Genomic DNA, 12,507 nt, shown 5'->3' with positions numbered 1-12,507 from the left:
AGATCATTTGAATAGAAAGCCATGTGGTAGTGGAATGAGCAAGCCCCTTCACACAGGGTTCTAAGTTGCACCGCGGCCGCCATGGCATTTCTCTTTAAAAAATAAATAAAACATTGTATTTCACTATGACCTGCAGCTGACTATCAGGCAGTGAGGCAGGCTGTTGCTTAGTGAGTGAGTGGAGGGGAGAGCCGGGCCGGAGGGGTGTGTGTGTGTGTGTGTTGAGAGAGCACCGCAGCATGCAGTTTAGTCCACTATTGGCTGAGTCACGTTAGTGAGGATGAGCCAGAGAAGCACACGTGCACATCGTGACAACTTTTTACCAGTTGTAGGTAGGCTATTTAACTTGTCATTATGCGCGAGTGGAAATTTGAAATGTAAGTTATGGAACTCCCTCGCGTGCTTCTATTATGGGGGAAAAGTACTCAATGAAACTGACATTAAATGTGGAGAATGATACATTTGCATCTGCTGGCCATCAAGTAGCCTATTAATTTATATGCCATTGTAGGCTACCATTTGATTAAATAAATATGTTGAAACGACTATATCACTGGAGTCATTGCAAATCAATTTGTGCCACTTGTGTAGCCTACCTGGAGCTGGCAAACGGCTTTAATAAATAGCCTATAACTTCAGTGTACTGTTGTTGCAGCCTTGTGTTATTATGCAATTATTAATGGCCATGTTTAGTTCATTAAATTGGAAGTTATCAAAGCTCTATCACAATTGCCGATCAGTTGTTAGAACGCATTAGATTGATAGTAATAGTCAGTCAGATTCGGCTACAGGTAAAATAAAAAGAAACACTGGCTGTTGACAAGCATATTCAGCTCATAAAAATATTAATATATAATTCAGTGATTGAAATTACAACCCCATCCTCAGTAGCCTATTCCAGCAGGCTATTGGGAAACACAAGCACTTCTTCCCTCGAAATCGCCAAACTATTAATGTTGAATAAATTAGTCTTAATTTGAACTAAGCAAGCTGCTAAATCGTTCAATTTACATCTTGCCTACATTTTGCCTTGGCTACTGTAGACTGAATCAGGGGCTATAGGCTACCTGCATCTACAGTGCCTTTGGAAAGTATTCAGACCCCTTGACTTTTTCCACATGTTACGTTATGGATTAAATATATTTTCTCAGCAAATCGACACACAATACCCCATAATGACAAAGCGAAAACAGGTTTAGACATTTTTGCAAGTTTAAAAATAAAAAACAGAAATACCTTGTGTAAGTGGTGTTACATAGATGCTGTGTTCACGATGCATGATTAATACATAATTCATGGTTTATTTGATGTAGTAAATAAATAAATAATTTATTGATGTATAGGGAAGAATTTAAATGTGATGTAACAGGTAAAATTAACGTTAGGCCATTGTTTGTGTTTTTATGTTCCATCCCGGAACTAACGTTCTCTGTTGTGTTCCTGCTACGGAATTTGTTAATTGACTGTGTGCAATCTAACTTAAGCAGATCTTAGTCTGAGTTATAATTGTTGATGGCAGAGGCCAAGAAAGACAGTAAAGGGACTTTCAAGGGACTTTAAGGATTCAATAATCTATTTTCAGGACAAGCAGCCAACGAGGTATTTTGTTCAACCTGTAGAACTTTGTTTATATTCGCGCCAAGTGCCATTTGTATTATTTTGTTTCAGTACTGTATAATTTATCAACATTACTGTGTTCATTCAAATATATAGTTCTCACGGCGTGACGTGGATGCATCGGAGAAAAAGACGTGCAAGGCAATAAACGCCCGTTTCAAGGAACCAACCTGTGTCTGTTGTCGTGAAGAGAGCTACACCTTATTTACATAAGTTTTCAGACCCTTTGCTATGAGACTCAAAATTGAGCTCAGGTGCATCCTGTTTCCATTGTTCATCCTTGAGATGTTTCTACAACTTGATTGGAGTCCACCTGTGGTAAATTCAATTGATTGGACATGATTTGGAAAGGCACACACCTGTCTATATAAAAAGGTCCCACAGTTGACAGTGCATTTCAGAGCAAAAACCAAACCATGAGGTCGAAGGAATTGTCCGTAGATCTCCGAGACAGGATTATGTCGAGGCACAGATCTGGGGAAGGGTACCAAAACATTTCTGCAGCATTAAAGGTCCCCAAGAACACAGTGGTCTCCATCATTATTAAATGGAAGAAGTTTGGAACCACCAAGACTCTTCCTAGTGCTGGCCGCCTGGCCAAACTGAGCAATCGGGGGAGAAGGGCCTTGGTCAGGGAGGTGACCAAGAACCCGATAGTCACTCTGACAGAGCTCCAGAATTCCTCTGTGGAGATGGGAGAACCTTCCAGAAGGACAACCATCTCTGCAGCACTCCACATACCAGGCCTTTATGGTAGAGTGGCCAGACGGAAGCCACTCCTCAGTAAAAGGCATTTGACAGCCCGCTTGGAGTTTGCCAAAAGGCACCTAAAGACTCTCAGACCATGAGAAACAAGATTCTCTGGTCTGAAGAAACCAAGATTGAACTCTTTGGCCTGAATGCCAAGCGTCACGTCTGGAGGAAACCTGGCACCATCACTACGGTGAAGCATGGTGGTGGCAGCATCATGCTGTGGGGTTGTTTTTCAGCGGCAGGGACTGGGAGACTAGTCAGGATCGAGGGAAAGATGAACGGAGCAAAGTACAGAGAGATCCTTGATGAAAACCTGCTCCAGAGCACTCATGACCTCAGACTGGAGCGAAGGTTCACCTTCCAACAGGACAACGACCCTAAGCACACAGCCAAGACAACGCAGGAGTGGCTTCAGGACAAGTCTCTGAATGTCCTTGAGTGGCCCAGCCAGAGCCCGGACTTGAACCCGATCAAACATCTCTGGAGACCTGAAAATAGATGTGCAGGGACACTCCCCATCCAACCTGACAGAGCTTGAGAGGATCTGCAAAGAAGAATGGGAGAAACTCCCTAAATACGGGTGTGCCAAGCTTGTAGCGTCATACCCAAGAAGACTTGAGGCTGTAATCGCTGCCAAAGGTGCTTCAACAAAGTATTGAGTAAATGGTCTGAATACTTATGTAAATGTCATATTTCAGGTTTTATTTTTAATAAATTAGCAAAATATTCTAAACCTGTTTTTGCTTTGTCATTATGGGGTATTGTGTGTAGATTGATGAACCATTTAATCAATTTTAGAATAAGGCTGTAACGTAACAAAATGTGGAAAAAGTCAAGGGGTCTGAATACTTTCCAATTGCACTGTATCTAAGCAAACCATGGCAAAGTTGAAATACAATCAAAAACCAAGATTTTAGTCTGTTGCCTATGCCTATTTAAATTACAAGTCAATCTCGCAAATGGGCCATTTATAACTGTTTTTAGTCTTAACATCTGGCACATAATAACAGCACAATTGCCAGAAAATAGCTTGACATTAATTTTTTTAAGTTCGTCCAAGTGTTTCTTGCTCAGAGACTTTCATCACTCAAACTCTCCTGTCGGATTTATCTATAGTTATGCACATGCGCAAAATGGATTTATTTACAATTATAAACTGGGTGGGTCGAGCCCTGAATGCTGATTGGCTGACAGCCGTGGTATATCAGACTGTATACCATGGGTATGACAAAACATGTATTTTTACTTTTTGGAGTTGACTCCGACTGCTGTGATTGGAGTCTAAAGGAGTAGACTCTTGCTGACTTCCAAAACACGCTGAAACGGATGCTCACACACATTCACACCATTTCATTCCTACTAGGAAGACTACATTTGCGTTCTGGAGGACTGACATGAGCATGATGCTGCCCATCAAAGGCCTATTTTGTTTGACTATAGAAGGTGATGTGTAGGAACTAGAATATTTCAGTGATATATTTCTGCTGTGCGCAGCCTTGACGGATCCCATGGGATGATGCGGCGCGCTATACGCTGATAAACCTATTATTTGCCATATTATAGCCCTATTCGGACAGGTATTACTAGAGATGATGGTTTTGTAATTATTATCCAAGTATGTGCGTTATTGCAGAGTACGATTCACAGAGGATTAGTTTTTCCAAACTGCCCCCTGTAATTCTTTATTTTAATTTTATTGAATTGACTCATGACGGAAGCCTGGAGGTTTTTATTGTAGGCGTGAAGATAGTTCAACGTCATGTCTAGAAGATTATAGGCTACACTGATAACTCGTACTTGGCTGCCAAATGTATAAGTCTCCACATAATATTTAAAAATGATGAAGTGTGATCATAATCATTATTTTAGCGATCCATCCATGGTAGAGGTCCTTTCTAATAACAATGCCCCACATCCTGCTGACTTGAGCTGCTGAACCGTATTTGCACTTGACTATGTTTATTATGGATGAGAAAGTGAACTTACCATTTCCAAAAAGTTTAGCGGGGATGCTGCTTTGCGATCTATTGCCTAGGACAGGGCTCTCCAACCCTGTTTGTGGAGCGCTACCATCCTGTATGTTCACTCTTAGAGGATCAGGGTTGGAGAACCCCGACCTAGGACATCAACAGCCAGCCAAGGTTTCATTAAATAAGCTATACACTCTAAAAATTAGGGGATCAACAAGGGTTCTTCTAAGCTCCTCAAAGTTCTTCGAAGAACCTTAGGGTTCTAGGCACTGAAATTGGCCCCCAAAAGGTTCTACCAAGAACCCATAGGAGGTGGGGTTCATCGAGGAACCTCCTTAGTTGGTGGGGGTTCTTGCAGGAACCTAACTGCCCAACTGAAACATTTGAATTTGAAAGGACAGCAGGTGAAGGCACTTAAATGAAAAATGCAAAGATCTCCTCAATTTAAGCTAAGGTTTGTCCCTTGTATGATCTAAATTAATATTGTTTTATGGTGATACCATCTATCTTTTCATATTTGTGCAAATCTTTCTAAAACAGAAAATGGACACAATTCAATGGATATCAATCAACAAAGAGGTAAGAATATGTAAGCTATAAGAATATGTTGAAGGCTAGCTGTATTGGGTTCAGATTTACCATCCTCCTCCCTTACCTCTTCAATGAATATCCCATAGGCCTCTACATTATGGACAAGGTATGTGTATGAAAACCATTATCAAAACAGTTTTTTTTATTCATATTCACCACAAAAACCAAGGTATGAATCGTGTGCATGTTTTGTTAATCATCTGTATAATTACAATTTCTGGGATTGACAGACTTCACCGTCCCTACACCTCTGATGAATATAACAGGAAACCTGTTCGATCACCATGCACTGCAAAATCATTCTGGCTATGGATAAGGAGAACATCAACACGCCAGAGGCTATACCCATTGGACTTGGGGCTCTGCTGGGAGTTTACCTCATTTTTATTTTTTTATTCTGCTTTGCCACTAAAATGATAAACACTGAGAACTAAAATATTGTGCTATTGTTATGCATATTATTATCATGAATAATAATAATAATAATAATAATAGGGGGGGAGGGGGTAGTTCAAAAAGTAACCCCAAAAGGTTATTCGAGGATCCATTAAAAGGGGTTATTTGAAGAACCGTTTAACTTATAGGGGTTCGCCCACAGTTTCAATTTGAAGAACCCCTAAAGGATACTCCAGGAACCTTTTCTTTTTAGAGGGTAGGCAATACTTTTTATTGCACATTTAGGCCTAATTAAAATGATGCACTTGGCGATGTTCAACTTAAATTCACTGGCACTATGAAGAATAGCTTAGCTATACTCATTGATATCCTACTTTAATATACATTTGGTGAATTTACGAGGCATTGCTAGATTACCAAGATATAGCCTATTTGCACGGTCTCTGCCTGTCCTGATCCTCCCTCTCCTGCTCCATTTCTCTTCGCTATGAAAAACGCTAGTGTGTTTGGTCTGTAGCCTACTCACTGATATCCCTTACTTTAATCAACTTGCGCGAGACATTGCAAGCCAAAAAATTGCGAAACACAGCATTGCGATAGCCAACATATTTTGATTACCGATTAACGGTTGTGACTGTCTGCCTGGTGGCCGACATGCCTACCTATGCCCTCCTCCCATCTCTCTCGCATTCTTTGCTGTGAAAGATGCGAGAGTTCGTTTTCGAAGTAGACTACGGAAAACAGTTTCCTCCGTTGCAAAAATACAGAATCTTGGGAGTCGATTCCGGAACCATGACACCCAGAAATAGGAGTCGACTCCCCACCACTACATCCACTGATGGAAAACGGTCTAGAGAGTTTAATAAGGGCGAATTATATTTTCTCTTGCGACATATTCAAATTAGTTTAAGTCATGTCATAGTTCGCAATAATTATTTTGATGAAAACCGAATTTTGCTTCTAACGTAGTTACAAGTTACTCGATATTCCTTAATTGGTTTGATAACATTATGGGCGAAAAAATATTATATAAATGTGGCAACTCCTCTCTTGCTGTGGAGGTAAATAATTGGCCAAGTTTTCAGGCCTTGTTCGGGTTTTGAGTTGTCATTGAAGTAGACATTTTAGTATGACCTGGCAACCCTGCTTTCGCCTCCACGTTATTACACAACCATCAAGTTGTTGGAGTAATCAACAAACATTGGAGTACTGTACGATAAACGTGATGGTAGACAAGTTCCCTAAACTACTGTAACGTTACTTCTCATTAACATAGTGTACTAAACCACATATAGGAAAACAGCGTCCGTTCAAGATGCCACTACAACCGGAGAGAAACCCAAGTTCATTACTGTAGAGATCCACATTGTTCAGTGGCATTACGCCATTGTACGCGATGTACTAGCTAGCTCACTACAAGCAAGATCGATGGAGATTGTCTGGTGTACACACCCCCTCAACTGTCCCTGTCGCTTCTACGATAAACTTTATAGCTATCTAGCCCGCTAACTCGTGTTACTAAACACTGCTAAGATAGTAATATTGGCTCATCCTGAAGATCGATTGTCAAATAGCAGCTAGCTAAGAGTAGGACACACGACGTACCCGTTTCTAGATGCAAATTCAGTCCGGAAGTTTTGCTGCGTGTTGAGCAGCAAAACGTGAAACACACGCTCCCCAGCAGCTGCAAACCAGTTGTCACCAGGGTACACTGTGTTTGTGTGTTTAATCCAGTCATTGGTTTTATCGGCCCTTTCCAACAAAAGCCCACAAAGCGTGTCCACACGTGTCTAATGTAGGGACTGGGCGGACAACATGCACCTCAGTTTGGGGAGAGTTTAAAGGGCGTTTTCATTTATTTAGCTAATTAATTAATTAATAAGCACACCCACATCAAGGTGTATAACACATTGCATTTATATTATGTAATAAAAACGAGTATCATGCATTTTTATAATTCAAGCAGTTATCCAATTTTAATTAATTTCTCAATGAAGTTATTTGCCTAATGTATTTCGTTGTTATAGTTCGAGTCCTGAGTAAAATGAAGTTCAATTAAAATTGTGCAAACTACTAAATATAAAAAAATACAAATACTGTAGCTATAAAGATCACACTTGACAAATACAACAAAGAAAAATAGCAAAATTGAGTTATCAGGAATGAAACAGTGCACGTGCTGCCACCACGCGGAGAAAAATGAGTTGATTTAAAGACTTGATATTATGGTAATAATGTTTGGAAGAAGCAAGCAATCATAAATTATTATCTTAAACTGTTTATACATCAAGAAAACAAGTCAAACATGCTCAAATGGCATGCTTCAAGGTCACGGGCACATCCATTGCCTGTATAGGGCACATCGGACACAAATTGGAAGTACACATATCACATGACGGGAAACACAATTTTCACGCCACTTCGATACCGAAGTTACTTTTTCGTAGCAGGTTAGAATTTACGCAGCAAGTTAGGAGAAATAACGTAGCAGGTTAGGACACTGAGGTTAACTTTGGAAAAAGGGTTAGGGTTAGCGAAAATGCTCTCCTAACCTGCTACGAAAATCACTTTGTATCGAAGAGCGTGTCCTATTCCATGAAAGGTCTGCGCTTGCTCACCGCAGTCAGTCAAAGGAGCTGCGCACATCTGTTCTATATTTAAAATCTGTTTGCTATGGCTGCGCTGATGTGAAAATATCCGATGTGATTGGCCAAAATACCAATTAGTGGAAAGAATATCAGAATTGGGCTGCTTGTGTAAACACAGCCTATGTACTCCAGGTTTATGGTTGTCATAAACCCCTCCTATTTCTACAATTTATCTTCTTAAAATCTGAGTTCAAAACTAACCCTAATTTTAACCACACTGCTAACCCTAACCTTAATTAAGACCAAAAAGCTCATTTTTCTTTTCATACATTTAGATGATATAGCTTATTTTGACTGTGGCAATATAATCTAGTAGTGTGATGTAATAAATGATTTTAACAATGTGTGATGTAAAAAAATTAATATTGCACGTCTCTTCAAGGAACCCCCACTGGTGGTCTGTAAGCGTGGTCACAATATTGGGGATAGCTTAGTGAGATCTGACCTGCCCCCTGAGCCCACTCAGACACTTTTGACACCCATTCCTAATGGGAACTACAAATGTGGCTCATGCGCACGTGCGATAGCACTACAAAAACATCCTTCTTCAGACACCCACATATAGGTCGAAAAATCCCTGTTAGGGCCATCATCTCATGCAAGACAAAGGGAGTAATCTATCTCATCACCTGTTCATATGGGAAAGCCTACGTAGGACAAACGAAAATACAATTAAAACAACGCATAGCTGAACACCGCAGCTCAATCAGGCGTAAGAACACTGACTATCCAGTTGCAGCTCACTTTGTTGAAGCTAACCAGCCCATCTCATCCCTCAAATACACAGGCATTGAGCATGTTGCTCAACCAAGGAGAGGAGGTAACATCGAGATCCTACTACGATAGAGGGAGGCCTACTGGATATCCTATTTAAAAACATTGACCCCTAGTGGTCTGAATATTGACTGATCTCAGGCCCTTCTTATTAACGACTATATTTTCAATGAACAAGTCTTAAAAATGAATATATTCTTTCTACAGTTTATCAGCGTACACCCAATATGTTCCCCCTGTTGATGATGCTTATTATGCATTATGGTTGAACCAAAAGATTACATGCAACAAACATGTAATTAAATTGGAAACAATGAAATATATGTGAAATTAAATTAAACAATAATGTATGTTGATGCTCATCTTATACTAATGATAACAATAGCCTAACATATTCAATATGCTGTAAACTATTGTCTTTAACAGTTTAACTCAATTCATTCTAATCAACCTAATAATTATGACACACCCCTCACTATTGTCATTGGTTGCACTAATTGCACTGTTTGTTGACATAACCTAGTTCAAGCATTCATGACATTACCCTGAAGAAGGTACAGAGATGCCAAAACGTTGGTGTTTTACCCAATAAATTACTGGGAGTTTATACATATGGAGTGTGCGACTCTCTTTGTTTTTATAGCTTACAGTTTATTTGCCGTTAGTCAGCACCTCTACACTAAATAATTTTATCTGGGTGTGCGTCAGCTCATGCTTTTATTAAACAATGTGTGATGTAAAAATGGAAAATACAATTTGTTCATGTAACAGACCTCAAATGCAGCATTGACATCATTGTCATCAAACACAGACACCAGGCTTTGGCAAGCTTTACTACAGTGCCTTGCAAAAGTATTCATTCCCCTAGGCGTTTTTCCTATTTTGTTGCATTACAACCTGTAATTTAAATGGATTTTTATTTGGATTTCATGTAATGGACATACACAAAATAATCCAAATTGGTGAAGTGAAATGAAAAAAATAACTTGTTAAAAAAAATTATACAAAATAAATAACGGAAAACTGGTGCGTGCATATGTTTTCACCCCCTTTGCTATGAAGCCCCTAAATAAGAGCTGGTGCAACCAATTACCTTCAGAAGTCACACAATTAGTTAAATAAAGTCCACCTGTGTGCAATCTAAGTGTCATATGATCTCAGTATATATACACCTGTTCTGAAAGGCCCCAGAGTCTGCAACACCACTAAGCAAGGGGCACCACCAAGCAAGCGGCACCATGAAGACCAAGGAGCTCTCCAAACAGGTCAGGGACAAAGTTGTGGAGAAGTACACATCAGGGTTGGGTTATAAAAAAATATCAGAAACTTTTAACATCCCACGGAGCACCATTAAATCCATTATTCAAAAATGGAAAGAATATGGCACCACAACAAACCTGCCAAGAGAGGGCCTTCCACCAAAACTCATGGACCACAAAGATATGGCATATAGAAGCAAAACGGATGGACATCATGAAAATGATCGGGAGAGGTTGAGAGTAGAAGAAGTTCAGGAGAAAAAAAACAAACAAAATATAATTATTGTAAAATTGACTGTGTCCATAAAATGTAGATAGTAAGTATAAGCTGGAAGTAGAGGCCTAAGCATTGTTGTTCACTAGTTTACTCCAAGTAGGGAAAGGGTGGTGGGGTTGGAAAGTAATAAAGGGGAATATATATTTTTTAAAGGATATGTATGTATGTGTGTATGCATGTGTATATATATAAAAACATGGGGGATTGGAAGTGATGCAGACAATTACATTGATGGAAGTTACAATCTATCTGCAATATTAAGCTGATCTACCCCCTAAGAAAAAAAAAAAACGAATGGACCAGGCAAGGAGGGCATTAATCAGAGAGGCAACAAAGAGACCAAAGATAACCCTGAAGGAGCTGCAAAGCTCCACAGCGGAGTATGGCGTATCTGTCCATAGGACCACTTTAAGCCGTACACTCCACAGAGCTGGGCTTTACGGAAGAGTGGCCAGAAAAAAGCCATTGCTTAAAGAAAAAAATAAGCAAACACGTTTGGTGTTTGCCAAAAGGCATGTGGGAGACTCCCCAAACATGTGGAAGAAGGTACTCTGGTCAGATGAGACTCAAATTGAGCTTTTTGGCCATCAAGGAAAACGCAATGTCTGGTGCAAACCCAACACCTCATCACCCTGAGAACACCATCCCCACAGTGAAGCATGGTGGTGGCAGCATCATGCTGTGGGGATGTTTTTCATCGGCAGGGACTGGGAAACTGGTCAGAATTGAAGGAATGATGGATGGCGCTAAATACAGGGAAATTCTTGAGGGAAACCTGTTTCAGTCTTCCAGAGATTTGAGACTGGGACAGAGGTTCACCTTCCAGCAGGACAATGACCCTAAGCATACTGCTAAAGCAACACTCGAGTGGTTTAAGGGGAAACATTTAAATGTCTTGGAATGGCCTAGTCAAAGCCCATACCTCAATCCAATTGAGATCTGTGGTATGACTTAAAGATTGCTGTACACCAGCCGAACCCATCCAACTTGAAGGAGCTGGAGCAGTTTTGCCTTGAAGAATGGGCAAAAATCCCAGTGGCTAGATGTGCCAAGCTTATAGAGACATACCCCAAGATACTTGCAGCTGTAATTGCTGCAAAAGGTGGCTCTACAAAGTATTGACTTTGGGGGGCGGTGAATACATTTTAACATTTAACGCTCAAGTTCTGTTTTTTTGTCTTATTTGTTGTTTGTTTCACAATAATAAATATTTTGCATCTTCAAAGTGGTAGGCATGTTGTGTAAATCAAATGATACAAACCCCCCAAAAATCAATTTTAATTCCAGGTTGTAAGGCAACAAAATAGGAAAAATGCCAAGGGGGGTGAATACTTTCGCAAGCCACTGTATATGCTGCAGTGTGTGTGTGTGTGTGTGTGTGTGTGTGTGTGTGTGTGTGTGTATGTACATTGTGTGTGCTTTAGACTATGTGTGTGCCTTCTAGGAGCAACAGAAGGCCATTGCGGAGAAGCGGACCTCCCCCTCCTCTCTCTCCACAAACTCCCGACAAATACACGCTGCATCCCAGATGAAGGAGTTGTCCTGGGTGTCTCCATGGTTCACTGGCCCCTCCATACTAGGGTCCAGCTCATAAAGTATTCTGTTCACCTTGACAAAGGTAATTAAATGGAAGTTGACATTATCTGCCTCGACCCTGCATTGGCCCTGTGTTGCCGCGTCATAATAGACCTCTCTGATGGCCTGGTTCACCTCTAGGTGGGCAGCTTTGTTGAGGGGGGAACATCCAATATGTCTCATCCAACTTCTTCACAGGCGAGTTACCATGGTACTCCATGTGGGTGGAGTTTTTGCCAACTGCGTGCAGCAGAGCTACGGTGCCACAGGAGTTGACCACTTTGTTTCTCAGGAAGAAAACTGTCAGACCCACAAACACCAGCTCTCCTTTATCTTCCTGCTCCTCCCGGAACAACTCATGCTGTTCCATTAGCAGGAACCGCAGAATGACGGCGCCGCATGGAACCGGTACAGACGACAAATCCTCCTCGTCCAGACATAACATGTCCACGAAACGCAATCTACCACACACACCCAGCTTAGTGAGCAGTTTGTTGAACATCAAGGGGTTCATCTCCATAGGTTTCCACTCCATCCTACTCGACTAGTTTAGGTCCCAACTGTCGATAAATGTTGCAGCCTGTGAACAGCCCAACTTTGCCCTGAAGTTGATAAATATATTGACAAAAGTCACCTTGTCCTAGAGA

General features: G+C 40.7%; 1 protein-coding gene and 1 pseudogene across 2 annotated transcripts in view; both read right to left on the bottom strand.

Annotated features, from left to right (window-relative positions):
- bcl2l13 (BCL2 like 13) overlaps positions 1 to 7,135 on the bottom strand; it is a 43,954-nt gene extending 36,819 nt beyond the window's left edge. The window contains exon 1 of the mRNA XM_084168870.1: positions 6,933 to 7,135. The gene's annotated coding sequence lies outside the window, so the exon portion shown is untranslated. The remainder of the gene's footprint in view (positions 1 to 6,932) is intronic.
- A 4,590-nt stretch (positions 7,136 to 11,725) lies between these two features.
- LOC311134877 (ubiquitin carboxyl-terminal hydrolase isozyme L1-like) lies at positions 11,726 to 12,395 on the bottom strand (annotated as a pseudogene). Its single transcript has one exon. The product of its transcript is annotated as a ubiquitin carboxyl-terminal hydrolase isozyme L1-like (transcript).
- Between the last annotated feature and the right edge of the window lie 112 nt (positions 12,396 to 12,507).

This window comes from Coregonus lavaretus, assembly GCF_964263955.1.
Source record: "Coregonus lavaretus genome assembly, chromosome: 9".
Classification (NCBI taxonomy): domain Eukaryota; kingdom Metazoa; phylum Chordata; class Actinopteri; order Salmoniformes; family Salmonidae; genus Coregonus; species Coregonus lavaretus.
Note: the sequence above shows the minus strand (reverse complement) of the source record. Positions and strands in the feature narration are given on the sequence as shown.